Here is a 15,782-nt window from a genome sequence, read left to right as displayed (position 1 = left end):
CCTGCAATAAAACCTTCCATCTTGCAGGCCATCCATTCTACACCAATGCCCAATCATCCAAGATTTAGTGAAACCCAGCAACATGGCCAATTGAGCAAATATACTAATTTCAGCCAAGTCCACCTTAACCAAATGCACTGCCCTACCCTGCACACGAGCCCATGCTAAATACTGCAACAACAATTCTTCTGACCAAACTCCCTCCTCCTCAGGCAGCTGTAAAATAAACCTATCAAAATCACACAGTCTCCTACCATATGCCTTCCTGGTATATGTCATGCAGGACTGCTCCACCATCCTCCTGGTCACTACAACCTAATCCTCCACACATTGTCTGGCTCTGCCATCAAAGCTAGCTGCCAAAACTGGAAATCAGCAAACTCTGTAAAACTAACTTATGCAAAAACAACAACAATTATTCTGATTTAGCCTTCTTCACCTGTAAAACCCTAACCAATGCAGTGTTGTCCAAATGAAAAAGAATCATTGTTCCCCTCAACCACTCCTGCCAAACCACAGATGCAGCCCAGATAGGCATTAACTCTAAGAAAGCAACATTCCTCTTCCAATCATCCTGGCACTCAGCTGGCCATGGAACTACAAACCACTCACCCCACAAAAAATGCCCCCATACCAATGCTCCCTGCCGTATCTATAAATAACTGCAAATCCCATTGACCTAACCAATCTGACTGCCAAAAAGTAACACTATTAAACAGTTCTAAAAATGCCAACCACAGAGTTAAATCTTCACGTGTCAACTTGCCAAGTCTCACCCAATGGTGCTTAGTTTCCCCCACTTACTTGCACTTTATCCCTAGCCTTCATCCAAGCTTTCTTTTCTTTCAAATGGGTTATCTTCTACCTCAGTAGACAAAAAAAATACATATTCTGCATGCACCAGAAACCCGAGAAAATCTAATAACTTCACTGGACCTTCCAATTTCTGTCTAGCCAAAGGTTTTCTAAGCTGTTATTATGAGAATTCTTATGGGAATACAGTTTGTTTAATTTAAGTGATAGCATGGCGACTGTGGAAGGGTGTAAATTATATTTATGGCCTCAGTCTTCATTTCACTGTCATTCACAAAATACAACCTCAGACTGATGCAAATTCAGATTAGGGCTAGAAGACCATGTAATATAAAGAAATACAGAATAAACTTACAGTCCTCAGACAATAACCAAACTTGATGAATTTTAATTTAGTATTAAAATAAAGCCTCTATAATGTGATGGGAAAAGGGTGAAGACTGTTAAAGAACTGAATCAATTACAATTTAACGTAAGTACTTACATTATTTAAACAAGAGATGGCATTGTGGTTTAGCAGCAAAGTTAATCCAACTCAAGGTGAATTAATCAGCTGAACATTAACTATGGGCTTGTAGAAGGATTTCCAATTGTCCTGACAATATTGGCATACCTGATGAAAATCTTGTGTTTTGGATTCAGTATGCCAGACTGAAATACCTCATTCAAATATGATTAAGTTATTAGTAAAAGATGAAATTTTCTTAGGTGATGGGAATGACAATACTTTTTCAAAGAAACATGCCTTAGGTACCCCTGTAGCTGATGAACCTGCTTAGGAGTAACAGGTCTATATTAGATCACTGAACACTTAAAAAAGTGAACGGTGATTAATCAACCCTATGTAAGCGAAAGCTTACAATTTTGAAACAGTGATTTTTTTTTCCTAGGGAAAAAAATTGCTGTTCTGACAAAAAAAAAATACTTTAAACATTACATTAAGTGAGTGTTTCACCCCCCACACCTCCACCCCCTTACTTAAATATACCAACTCTGAGACCGCACTACGGTGCTGAAAATGGTAAAGTAACGATGCGGCCAAGCGAATTCTTTCCCAGGGAAAGAATTCACTTAAAAGCTGCTTCAATATTTTGCTGTTTCAGACTTCTGAGTTCGACCAAGACGCATTCGAAAGAATATAGGGAGCCAGGAGTGGAGTAACGGCTAGATATTTGTAATCAAATGTGTGACTATGGAGGTAATTAAAATGCCACTGAAGTGTAGCCTCATCAAACCCCACCAGTATCAGTGTATTATGCAGTAAGATTTGCATAGTATGCAATAACTGAAAGCTCACTGTATGCAGCTATGAATGCACATGATTTATAAACACAGGTGCACACTGATGTGTACTAGACACAAGTGTTTATGAATCATACACAGTGTCAATAAAGTAGCATCTACAGATTACCTGGTAAATCACTGCAGACATATTGCCTAAAGCCAATATGCATAATGATACAGGATTAAGGCAGATATAATTTAAGACTACAGGCAATGCTAGGTCACAGTATACCTTTTTCTGTGGCAGATATCTTACCACTTATCAGTCAGCATTATCCAGGCATTGTAGTACACACCTTATAATGGTATAGTACATTAAGAAACATGTTTTCTACCCAGGGATAGCTCCCCTAGAACACTGGAATTATGCAGGTCATACATTAACTTTAGCAGAGCTCTATGACTAAGAAACATGTGATAACCACTGTATGTAAATAGATATAAATAACACATTATCATATATTATGCATATAAATAAATAATGTATTTAAATATATTTTAAATATTAAACTATGTGCAAATACTTTTCTTTAAAACCAGCAATCAATCTATAAAGTGAGGGGTGCAGCCATTGCTTTAATTAAGTAATTAATTTTGAATGGTATATAAGAGGAGTTGTTAGTGGATAAGGTTGTCTGAAGAAGCAATGTTATCTTTGTGAAAGCGCTTACATCCTACATTCTACATTAAACCTGTGTTATCCTGAAAGTGAACGGCTGGTCTCCTTTGCCTTGTTTCCACATGACTTTTTCTTCAGTTTGGTGTTTTTGCTGTTTCATGTGGTTCATTACGGGATACTTGCTTTTTACTTACCTTAACCATTATGCCAACCCAAGTCATTAAACAGACATCACAATCAAACTCTGTACCTTGTATCTGTCAGGTAAAAACCTCAGCCATTATAACAACCTCACATCTGGTTGATATGCCAGTAGAAGGCACAAGCTTTTTTTCTTTTGTGCCGGCAGAAGAGTCTACAGAAGTCCTTTTTTTTTTTTGCCTTTTTGTTCTTCACTTGAAGAGCTGGGCGGGAGCATTAGTTTGTGGACCAGCACATGCGGCTGGTTGATTCAGGTATGCCACTATAAATGAACAATGACGTTTAGGCAGCAAAAGGTGACCATTAACAAATCTATAAGATACTAAATTGTATTGAGTGGCTGGCTATAACAAACATGGTTTTATGGATATGAGACACATTTTTAAACAATTTGCTAGATAACTGTGAACATCATATGTGGTATGCATAGAATCCTTCTACTAGTTGCTCCTTCAACAATCAGAATATACAGAGATAGGCTTTGCCAACCTGTCATGCAGGAGTAGTAAGAAACTGTCAAATATTATATTAAGATGATTCATATATTTATCTATCTTACTATGTATGTATGTGTATATATATATATATATATATATATATATATATATATATATATATATGTGTGTATGTGTGTGTGTGTGTGTGTGTGTGTGTGTGTGTGTGTGTGTGTGTGTGTGTGTGTATGTGTATATACACAGTGGATATAAAACGTTTACACACCCCTGTTAACATGTCAGTTTTTTGTGATATAATAAAATGAGACCACAATAAATAATTTCAAAACTTTTCCCACCTTTAATGTGACCTATAACCTGTACAATTCAATTGAAAAACAACCAAATCCGTTAGGGGGAAAATATAAAAAATAAAAAACGTACAATAAGCTGGTTGAATAAGTGTGCACACCCTTAAACTAATACTTTGCTGTGTGTGCACACCCTTAAACTAATACTTTGTTGAAGCACATTTTGATTATACAATGCCATTATTTAAGAAAAGTAATTATTTTTTTTCTTAAATAATGTCATAAAGTAGCCTTGTTTTTCAAATACAATATATTGTTCACATGTTATGAAGATAACGTTATGCATTGACATTCACGATGCATGTATTATTAACTGTCATTATAAGTATTGTTATAACTGGTATCATACAGTCTTTTCTATATTATTTCATGGCAATTATTTCGGGCACTTGCGGTACTTTTGTATTGTCAATGACACAGGGGTAACAGCCACGCCACCCACCAGGGGTGCTGGAAGAGTGAGAGCACACCTAAAATTCAACAATATTTATTTTTGTGTTGTGTATGTGTACACATTTTGTGAAAAATATTGTGAAAGCATTCATAATAGGTGAATGCATTATTCCTTGGATTCCATTTAGAATTTACATTGTCCTGGATGCTGATGCCTATGATACCCCCAGCATATGCACTATTGGCCTCTGAAAGGTTCCCTTAGCTAAAACTGTAAGTGCTACACTTACATTAGTCTTCACAGGTATTGATTCCTCAATTTTTTCCTTGCTCTAGACTAATGTACAAGTTAACAGCAGTTCAATTAGCCTTCTCTTGGACGGGGTTTATTTGCAGCAGCAGTAGCAGTGTAGACAATTGCTTTCCTTATTTGTAAGTAGTAAGAATTACTGAGGCTGGAATTATTTGATAAAGGAAAATGATTTCTTTCATCTAAGCGATAATGGGGTGGTTGGGAAAGATGCAGATGATATTTAGGTCTTCAGGTCTGACAGTATAAGGTTTTCTAAGCTGTTATTATGAGAATTCTTATGGGAATACAGTTTGTTTAATTTAAGTGATAGCATGGCGGCTGTGGAAGGGTGTAAATTATATTTATGGCCTCAGTCTTCATTTCACTGTCATTGAAGACCATGTAATATAAAGAAATACAGAATAAACTTACAGTCCTCAGACAATAACCAAACTTGATGAATTTTAATTTAGTATTAAAATAAAGCCTCTATAATGTGATGGGAAAAGGGTGAAGACTGTTAAAGAACTGAATCAATTACAATTTAACGTAAGTACTTACATTATTTAAACAAGAGATGGCATTGTGGTTTAGCAGCAAAGTTAATCCAACTCAAGGTGAATTAATCAGCTGAACATTAACTATGGGACAATATTGGCATACCTGATGAAAATCTTGTGTTTTGGATTCAGTATGCCAGACTGAAATACCTCATTCAAATATGATTAAGTTATTAGTAAAAGATGAAATTTGCTTAGGTGATGGGAATGACAATACTTTTTCAAAGAAACATGCCTGCTGATGAACTCTATATTAGATCACTGAACACTTAAAAAGTGAACGGTGATTAATCAGTGATTTTTTTTCCTAGGGAAAAAAATCGCTGTTCTGACAAAAAAAAATACTTTAAACATTACATTTAGTGAGTGTTTCACCCCCCACACCTCCACCCCCTACTTAAATATAACAACTCTGAGACCGCACTACGGTGCTGAAAATGGTAAAAGAATTCACTTAAAAGCTGCTTCAATATTTTGCTGTTTCAGACTTCTGAGTTCGACCAAGATGCATTCGAAAGAATATAGGGAGCCAGGGATATTTGTAATCAAATGTGTGACTATGGAGGTAATTAAAATGCCACTGAAGTGTAGCCTCATCAAGCCCCACCAGTATCAGTGTATTATGCAGTAAGATTTGTATAGTATGCAATAACTGAGAGCTCACTGTATGCAGCTATGAATGCACATGATTTATAAACACAGGTGCACACTGATGTGTACTAGACACAAGTGTTTATGAATCATACACAGTGTCAATAAAGTAGCATCTACAGATTACCTGGTAAATCACTGCAGACATATTGCCTAAAGCTAATATGCATAATGATACAGGATTAAGGCAGATATAATTTAAGACTACAGGCAATGCTAGGTCACAGTATACCTTTTTCTGTGGCAGATATCTTACCACTTATCAGTCAGCATTATCCATGCATTGTAGTACACACCTTATAATGGTATAGTACATTAAGAAACATGTTTTCTACCCAGGGATAGCTCCCCTAGAACACTGGAATTATGCAGGTCATACATTAACTTTAGCAGAGCTCTATGACTAAGAAACATGTGATAACCACTGTATGTAAATAGATATAAATAACACATTATCATATATTATGCATATAAATAAATAATGTATTTAAATATATTTTAAATATTAAACTATGTGCAAATACTTTTCTTTAAAACCAGCAATCAAACTATAAAGTGAGGGGTGCAGCCATTGCTTTAATTAAGTAATTAATTTTGAATAGTATATAAGAGAGTTGTTAGTGGATAAGGTTGTCTGAAGAAGCAATGTTATCTTTGTGAAAGCGCTTACATCCTACATTCTACATTAAACCTGTGTTATCCTGAAAGTGAACGGCTGGTCTCCTTTGCCTTGTTTCCACATGACTTTTTCTTCAGTTTGGTGTTTTTGCTGTTTCATGTGGTTCATTACGGGATACTTGCTTTTTACTTACCTTAACCATTATGCCAACCCAAGTCATTAAACAGACATCACAATCAAACTCTGTACCTTGTATCTGTCAGGTAAAAATCTCAGCCATTATAACAACCTCACATCTGGTTGATATGCCAGTAGAAGGCACAAGCTTTTTTTCTTTTGTGCTTCGCTTGAAAAGTCTACAGAAGTCCTTTTTTTTTTGCCTTTTTGTTCTTCACTTGAAGAGCTGGGCGAGAGCATTAGTTTGTGGACTAGCACATGAGGATGGTTGATTCAGGTATGCCACTATAAATGAACAATGACGTTTAGGCAGCAAAAGGTGACCATTAACAAATCTATAAGATACTAAATTGTATAGAGTGGCTGGCTATAACAAACATGGTTTTATGGATATGAGACACATTTTTAAACAATTTGCTAGATAACTGTGAACATCATATGTGGTATGCATAGAATCCTTCTACTAGTTGCTCCTTCAACAATCAGAATATACAGAGATTGGCTTTGCCAACCTGTCATGCAGGAGTAGTAAGAAACTGTCAAATATTATATTAAGCCGATTCATATATTTATCTATCTTACTATGTATGTATGTGTATATATATATATATATATATATATATATATATATATATATATATATATATATATATATATGTGTGTGTGTGTGTGTGTGTGTGTGTGTATGTGTATATACACAGTGGATATAAAAAGTTTACACACCCCTGTTAAAATGCCAGTTTTTTGTGATATAATAAAATGAGACCACAATAAATAATTTCCAAACGTTTCCCACCTTTAATGTGACCTATAACCTGTACAATTCAATTGAAAAACAACCAAAAAATATAAAAAATAAAAAACGTACAATAAGCTGGTTGAATAAGTGTGCACACCCTTAAACTAATACTTTGCTGTGTGTGCACACCCTTAAACTAATACTTTGTTGAAGCACATTTTGATTAAATTACAGCATTCAGTCTTCTTGGGTATATTCTATCAGCATGGCACATCTTGACTTGGTAATATTTGCCCACTCTTCCTTGCAAAATCGCTCCAAATCTGTTAGATTATGAGGGCATCCCTTGTGCACAGCCCTCTTCAGGTTACACCACAGATTTTCTATTAGATTTAGGTCTGGACTCTGTCTGGACCATTCCAGAACTTTAATTTTCTTCTGGTGAAGCCATTATTTTGTTGATATGGATGTATGCTTGGGGTCATTGTCATGTTGAAAGGTGAAATTCCTCTACATCTTCAGCTTTCTAGTTGATGCCTGAAGGTTTTGGGCCAAAAGTGACTGGCATTTGGAACTGTTCATAATTCCCTCTTCTTCTTCTTCTTCTTCTTTCAGCTTTTCCCGGTTAGGGGTCACCACAGTGGATCATCTGTCCACTCATGATTGGCAGTGGAGTTTTACAGTGCCAAGTTGCCAGCCTGGCACCCAACCTTCCACAAAAGGCACACACACACACACACACACACACACACACACACACACACACACACACACTCACACCTAGGGCCAATTTAGAGTGACCAATTCACCTACTGCATGTCTTTGGGATGTGGGAGGAAACCAGAGCACCTGGAGAAAACCCATGCAACCACAGGGAGGACATACAGACTCCACACAGAAGGCACCCCAGCCGAGAATCAAACCAGAGAACCTCTTGTTGTGAGGCGGCAATGCTAACCGCTGCACCACCATGGCCGCCCAACTGTTCATAATTCCCTCTACCTTGACTAAAGCCCCAGTTCCAACTGAACCCCCCCTGCACCCCTCCATGTGGGGAGATGCACCCCCCCACACCTCCTTCAATTTAAATACACCAGCTGAGATCATACTATAGTGAATAGAATTGGTAAAGTTCCCTTTCCGCACTGTATGGCGATCTCCATTGTAAAGGTTTGAGATTTCAAATCTTTTGGTCTTCGTTATTCAGAGGTTTGATGTTTTGACATTTCGACCTTTAGAAGTGAATCCCTATATTGCACATACACACAAGCTATAGGGTTTGACAGTACTAACCTATGAACTTACACACACACACACACACACACACACACACACACACACACACACACACACACACACACACACACACACACACACACACACACACACACACACACACACACACACACACACACACACACACACACACTCATCTATATATCAATATCTATATGATTACATCATAAAAGATTGACAACACAAAAGAAAGACACACAAGAAAAATGAGAAAAAAGAGGGAATGCAGAAATCACTGGCATACTGAAAGAGAAAATCATAAAACATTGAATACTTCTCTCCCACTGCCAATAAAGCCCTGATACAATACCCAGATTAAGCATCATCTGAATAGTGGTATTGCTATGGAAAAGGTTTTTAGTGACATATTGTATAGCATTTGGGGTTACAGTCAAGGGCAGAGTGAGGGTTATCACACATGAGTAAGGGGGGCAGGGATGCATTTAAGCACCTCAGCATATGTTAGTCTATGTTTGTTATACACACTATGTGTGGTGGGTGTAGCATGTGTTTCTGCGAACCTGGTTGTTATAATGAGTGTCTGTATGTAAGAGTTTTGCCTCCAGTGACAATGTGTATATGCGTCTCTTACATACTGTATCTTCTTCTTTAAGGATTAAATGGTTGTCAGTGAACATGAGACAATTACTATATTTTTTCAGGATGCCCGTGTCCACCAAACTGTCTGCAGAGAAACTGGGAAAGTGCATATCCGTTATGACATTTCCCTTATTAGTTGAGCTACAATCAGGATACCACCTACTGCCAGTAGATGGAAAAATCCTCATTCCTTTTATTGTAAAACACAGAAAAGAGCTTGTGGAGTGTAAAAATACGCTAATATATCCAACAATTAGCTAGATAATGAATTAGAAGCAATTATACCATGACCCCGCTGATTGGTCAGCTGACTTATACTAATGGAAAAAGGTCCGGACTTTTTCCATTAGTATAAGTCTTTAAACTGTCTCGCTATGTTAAAGGAGTTTAACATAGCGAGACAGGTTTAAAAAAAGCAACGGAGATCTCCGTTGCTTATTTTAAAGCTGTCTCGCTATGTTAAACCATTTAACATAGTGAAGCAGCTTGTAAAAAGCTACGGAGATCTTGCTTTCTCCATTGCGTTTGCCCACAGCTCTGATGTACTGCATAGGCATACGCATGCGCAGTACATCAGAACTGCCACAGAATACCAGACAGCTGTGGAAGGGCAGTAAGGAGGCATTATACAATGCCATTATTTAAGAAGAGTAATTATTTTTTTTCTTAAATAATGTCATTGTATAATAATAACCACTTCTGAGTGTGGGTAATGCTGGATTTACCCACGGCTAGCTTTGTTTGGCCACTCGGGCTTCGTCCTCGTGACCAAACCACGCCAACCGTGGGTAAATCCAACATTACCCACACCCAGGCGTGGGTTATTGCTATAGTAAATCAGTAGAACAAACAATGAGAGACAAAATGCACCTTTTTCAAAATAAGCACAAGGAAGGCAATAATAATTGAAGATATTAACAGCAGTGTACTTTAAACAGCTTACACAAGTGTGATTATTTAATAAAAGTATATAGTTTTAGCTGGATGGCACCAGATGTAAGACAAACACTTAGAGGCCCAGATAAGGATGCCATGCATTACTGAGGTCTGTGGAAATGAGCCAAGACCTGCACAAATGCACCAAATTAATACAGGAGATAAAAGCAAGGAAAGTTGACTAATACACCCTCCGGCCAATAAAACGACTATACCCAGGGGTCTAGTGTGTTTCCCAACTCAGATAGACCTTGCTACCACCTACTGCCACTATTTTGAAAATCTTCAGCCCTCTTGATGTAAAAGCAGTGAAAAGAGCTTGCTGGAGAGTAAAAATGCACTAATTTATCCAACAATTATATAAGTGATAAATTCAGAATAAGTAAATCAGTAGAGCAGACAAGGAGAGGCAAAATTCAGGTTTTCTCAAAATATGCACAAGAAAAGGCAAAAAAATAATTCAAGATATCAAGAGCAGTGTGGAATGAGAGGAGCCTTCAAAACTCAATTTATGATAAAGGTGGGCAGATCAAAAATCACCCAGTTTAAAAAAGCAGAGCAAGGAGTGGGAGAGTGTGTGAGACAAATCACCAGCAGGTAGTCAACACTGCTTTCAGTTGTTGCAGGCCTCGAGTCTTATCAGAGAAGACAAGGCCACACATATAAGTCTTTTTATTGAACTATCATTCAAGAAACAAAATAACCAATGAAAAAAAAAACAAGGGAAATGGGGCGCCTGGGCTATTTAAATCCCTATCTGCCATAGAACAAAAACACTAGGACAAACAGATTCTTAAAAGAGAAGACAAAAATGCATCAGGAACAGGTAATACAGAAAACAGCTCTATCAGTTTAAGCAGCTACACTTCAGATACAAAAAAAGATTAGATTACTTCCCTTGCTTCTTTGTGTCACTAAAAACCCTCTTGTTAATGTTACCACTACACATGAAAAAAAGATCCTAGAACATACATAACACCAGAAAGGCACAATTGTAAATCTATTCCCATCCCTTGCCTAGCCTTAACATTCAAACACTCATACATACACACTAAACATTATAATGTGATCTTGCACATTTTCACAACTACCACTTTTTTGTCCAACATTAATTTCCTGCACATTTCTATTTACTACACTATATAAAAGTTGAATTCAGCCATATTAGATTCATTTAAATGAGATTTCTCTCATTTGTGCAGTCACTCTTTTTTTATACCCACACAAACTTGTAAACCAAATGGGTAGTCAACCATTTGAATGACAACTATATATATATATATATATATATATATATATATATATATATATATATATATATATATATATATATAGGTTGCATGGTTACAGGACTTGGCTAAGTCTGAAAATAAGTGCAACTGTTCTGCCTCTGTCAGCCTCTGGAGACTATCATGCTGTCTTTAGCGGAGAGGATAGACTTGGTGGTCAGGACCAGTCCTGTGTCTACCCACAAATTAACCTTTGACTGGCCATCTTGTAATAGCACTTATCCTTGTAATATACTTATGTAATATCAATCATGGTCTACAGAAATATGCATCTCTATCATCCTCTGTGGTCACACTTTGTACTCCTGTGCTGCACAGTCATGTTGATTATAATAATTGTGGATATGGATGAACATTCTAGCACGGCATGTCTATATAAGAATGGACCCGTATTCTAGCAATTATGTAATTTATGCCCCAGCAACCTTCCTGTATTTTTCTTGTAGACACAATGATCACAGTAATTCTGCACATTATGTGATACATTTTTTTTTTTCAAATGATGGATAGCAACAAAGAAGTTGTGAGCCATAGTGAAAGTAAGTAGTAGCTTTTGTGCATTTTACAAGTATAAAAAAGAGAAAACTAAAAAAAATGAACAAGCACAGGAATCCATCTAGTTAAATCTCACCATCGCAAGTGTTGAGGGGAAAAAAAAGAGCAAAATAGTGGTCTTAAAACTTGGTTGATGAGCTCAGTCACAATAATTTCCCAAAATCATGCAACCCTGTTAGTGTTCCAAAGCAACAAACTTTTATTTCTCACAGACAAGTGATCCTCAGTAGCAAAAAATTAGAAATATTTTAACAATGTTAAACATATCAGCTTTTATATACTTAGTAAATGTGGAAAATATATGTATTGTTTAATTTTAAACCAGCCTATTCATGGCACACAATATAAACAGGGTCAGAAAAGTGCATTTTAGAACAGTGCACTTTGATGACACATTGTAAAACAACAGTTTGCGAAAATTGCAAAAGATAATGTTTGTACAATGCACAGCTGTTTGTACTAGTAATTAATATCATGTCCAAGTATGATTAGGATATATACTGAATACTGAAATCTTCAAAATTACTGTTGGGCATCGATTTCATATCTATCTAGAGATAAAGAAATATAGCAGATAATAGGTAAATGTATGAAGCAGATACATGTGACATACCTATTATCAACTAACAGAGATTTTGTAGGGAAGGAACAAGCAATGTGAAAATTGATAATGCAACTGGCAATGTTATGAGATCACTACTGCTACACTACTAGTTACTATGCAAGCTTAGTACCTTACAGCCACATATTCTATGTTTTTTTCTTGTACCATTTTGTTTTTAATGCTTTTGTACATTGTGGCTTGGAACTATTTTGTGTTGTAATAAGTTCAAGGGATGCTAGGAATCAGTATACATAAATTGTTAATAACTGGCCCTCATGATAGAGAGATACCACATTATTTAAGGTATGCAATTTATTTACTGTTTTGGAACATTGATTAGCTGATTGAGTAAATGTTTATTTCCTTTTTGCTTTTATCATTCCAGGACGAGGCTTCTATTGCTGTTATCTTTTTGCCCCATAACTATCATATTTTAGTATGATTTCATATATATGTTTCATGTAGACTGAGCTCGGTCCTGGAGTGGCATGTGTTACTGATTATAGTTATGTTTTTTTTTTCTGTTTGAGTTCTTGGCAGGTATTGTGTTGGGTAAAGCAGAACAAAACTCAACTTTGGAGAAAAAGATAGCAGGTATAGGTGTACAGTGAAAATGCTTACAACACAATTGGTAGATGTTTAATACCAGTGTACTTCTTTACTCAGGAATGATGCTATATAATTTATTATTTTTGATTATTTTCAGTTCTAGCATAAGCTGTAAATGTAAGCGGAAAGAAAATGGTATGAATAATACTTTTAACTTTTTAATCAAAGTTTTATAGTGAAATGATATATATTTTTATACAGCCTGATACCATTAATTACAGTCTGGGAGGGCAGTTCTTTCCTTATGCATCTGGAATTTGTCCTGGTCCCCTTCAATAAACACGCATCATACCGAATGCCTTTGATGACCTTTATTACACTTCCATAACATAGCTTTGATAGTCAATATTTATTAATTAAAACTGAACATAGTATAGCTGATTCTAATTACAGCATAAACATCCATGTAATGTTAATCAGGAAAGTGAGACCTCACTTATCCTGATCCCGTAAGCAGCGTCCTTACACATCCAACCAAATAAGTCAGGGCAGCATGACCTTACTCATCCTGACCCAGTAAGCAGCGTCCATACCTCCACTCATTTACATATGAAGCAGCATCCAACTCACTTCATATACCATTTATTGAATTACACCTCCAGCCAAATAAACAGTGTGCTTACCTCAGCTCGCTTATATTTACCACTTAGGGAATTAAACATTCAAAGTAATAAGCAGCGTCCTTACCTCTGCCTGCTTATTTGTTTATCAAACAGTCTCCAACTGCTCACTTTCTTTCCCAACTCATTGAAAAGAACATTCAACACCAGAAGAGAACAGAAGAAGCCAAGCCTGTCCCTCTTCTTCACCCACCAGCCTGACCAGGCTGTTCCTCCTCTCTCCTACCAGAATTTCAGTAACCTAACCACCCGTACAAAAGGGGAGGGGTGGTTCAGCCAAACATCATTAGGTGTAGCCATCTTCTCTAAACCCAACTGGATCCTTATCAGCAACCCCAAAAGCCCTGTCATATGAGCACCGAACGTCACCACTTCACTAACAGTTACCTTTCCCAATACTAAAATAATAACCATATCTTTGTATCACTTCTATATATTAGCTAACTTCTCACTCATTCCAACTACTCATATTAACCTCGTAATGAGCCCCGGGACATTACCTGCCCTAGGCAACACTAAAACATTAAACTCAATGCCATGTAAAACCACACAAGGGCAATTGCCTGTCATCCTAAAATCAGCCCTATATCATAAAGTCCAAAAGCAATCCTGCCATCCTGCCAACTATCCAGTACGAGCATAGCACATAATGACCATCCTAGCCCTTGATGACCATCAAAACACTTTTGAAATGACTAAATGCAGCCATAACATAAAATCCACCAAAACTGTAACCCCTGAACTCTATATCCCAACACCAATCCCTGCAACAAAACCCATCTTGACAATAGTCAAAGTCCATCCATCTTCCCTTTCAACCTACCCTGATCCTTCAAACCAATGACCACTAACCAAATTAATTCACTTATCTTTGTCAATCATGCAACTGAAGTACTTGTAGCTACATCCTCTTGACCAACTGAACTGCCTTACCTCACTCCCAAGCCTGTCGAATAACTAAATCTTTCCATCAAAATTCATCCCACCGACCACTGTAACCCACACCTAAGTAAGCTAGCCTCACCCTACCATATGTTTGACTTATAAGGAGGTGCCCCAAACTTCTGCAGCAAACCTTTAACCTTAATGCAACGTGATACACCTCCACAGATAGACAACACAACTCATCCCACTGTCATCTTACACAATTGAGGTGAACCCTAATCTCCAACACCCACTAAACCTAGTCAATGTTAAATTGAAACTCCAAATGCTCAGCATCCCCAATTGTCCTTCCGTTCTCATGTTCACCAAACCACAAACAACCCCCCAAATTATGCCCCCAAACCCAACACCTCCTATAAAATGTGCAAACAAAATGGAAATCCCCATGACCAACCCTATCCATCTGCCCCAAGGGCCATCCCAGTGAATTAACCCAAAGACAGCACAATGGTAAACTTCACCAACTTATTAACCCCTACCCAAGTAACCCACTTAAACTATCCGACCTGCAACTTCAGTAACCCATAACTCTCCAAAAAGCCACATTTGAAACAAAACACCTGCCTCATATATATACTTCCTTATCCCTCTACCAAACAACTGGATGGGTGACTGTAAATTCAACCTAGGGTTCCACCCATGTCTCTCAAAGGACAATAGGAGCAGTATGTGAATTAAGAAATTGAATTTGGCTAGCCTACAAGATCCTAAAACCATTAACCTCATAGCTTCCTGAGCTCCTATGATTGTCGTGATTCTACCCCACCTGGAAACCCCAAACTCTCTGTAAACAACCCCCAGCCCTGCATTACCTTGCCCCAAACATACCTCCATTTTGCCCCACTCCAAGAATCAAAATCCACACAAGAAGAATCCACTACATTTCAAAGCCATTTTTTCAGGGCACTGACTGCTGCTCACACAGCTGTCACACACTTCTGACCTCATTGTGTACCACCACAACAACTGAGACATCCATAGAAACAGGCTCCATCACTTCCAAATCCTTTTCCTTTAGGTCACCAACTGCAGCCCACTCAATTCTGCCCCTCTGCAATCTGCAAAAGAAATCAGATTAATCACCTTGCCTTTACCAGAATTGAAACAATAATGGGCCTCAAACCCTACCCCTTGTGTCTATGCAGCAAACACCTTATCACTATGCCCCCCATTTA

Source organism: Protopterus annectens, chromosome 3.part1 (genome assembly GCF_019279795.1).
Source record: "Protopterus annectens isolate FY-2018-M chromosome 3.part1, PAN1.0, whole genome shotgun sequence".
NCBI lineage: Eukaryota > Metazoa > Chordata > Ceratodontiformes > Protopteridae > Protopterus > Protopterus annectens.
The sequence above is the reverse complement of the archived record's forward strand: the minus strand, read 5'-3'. Positions refer to the sequence as shown.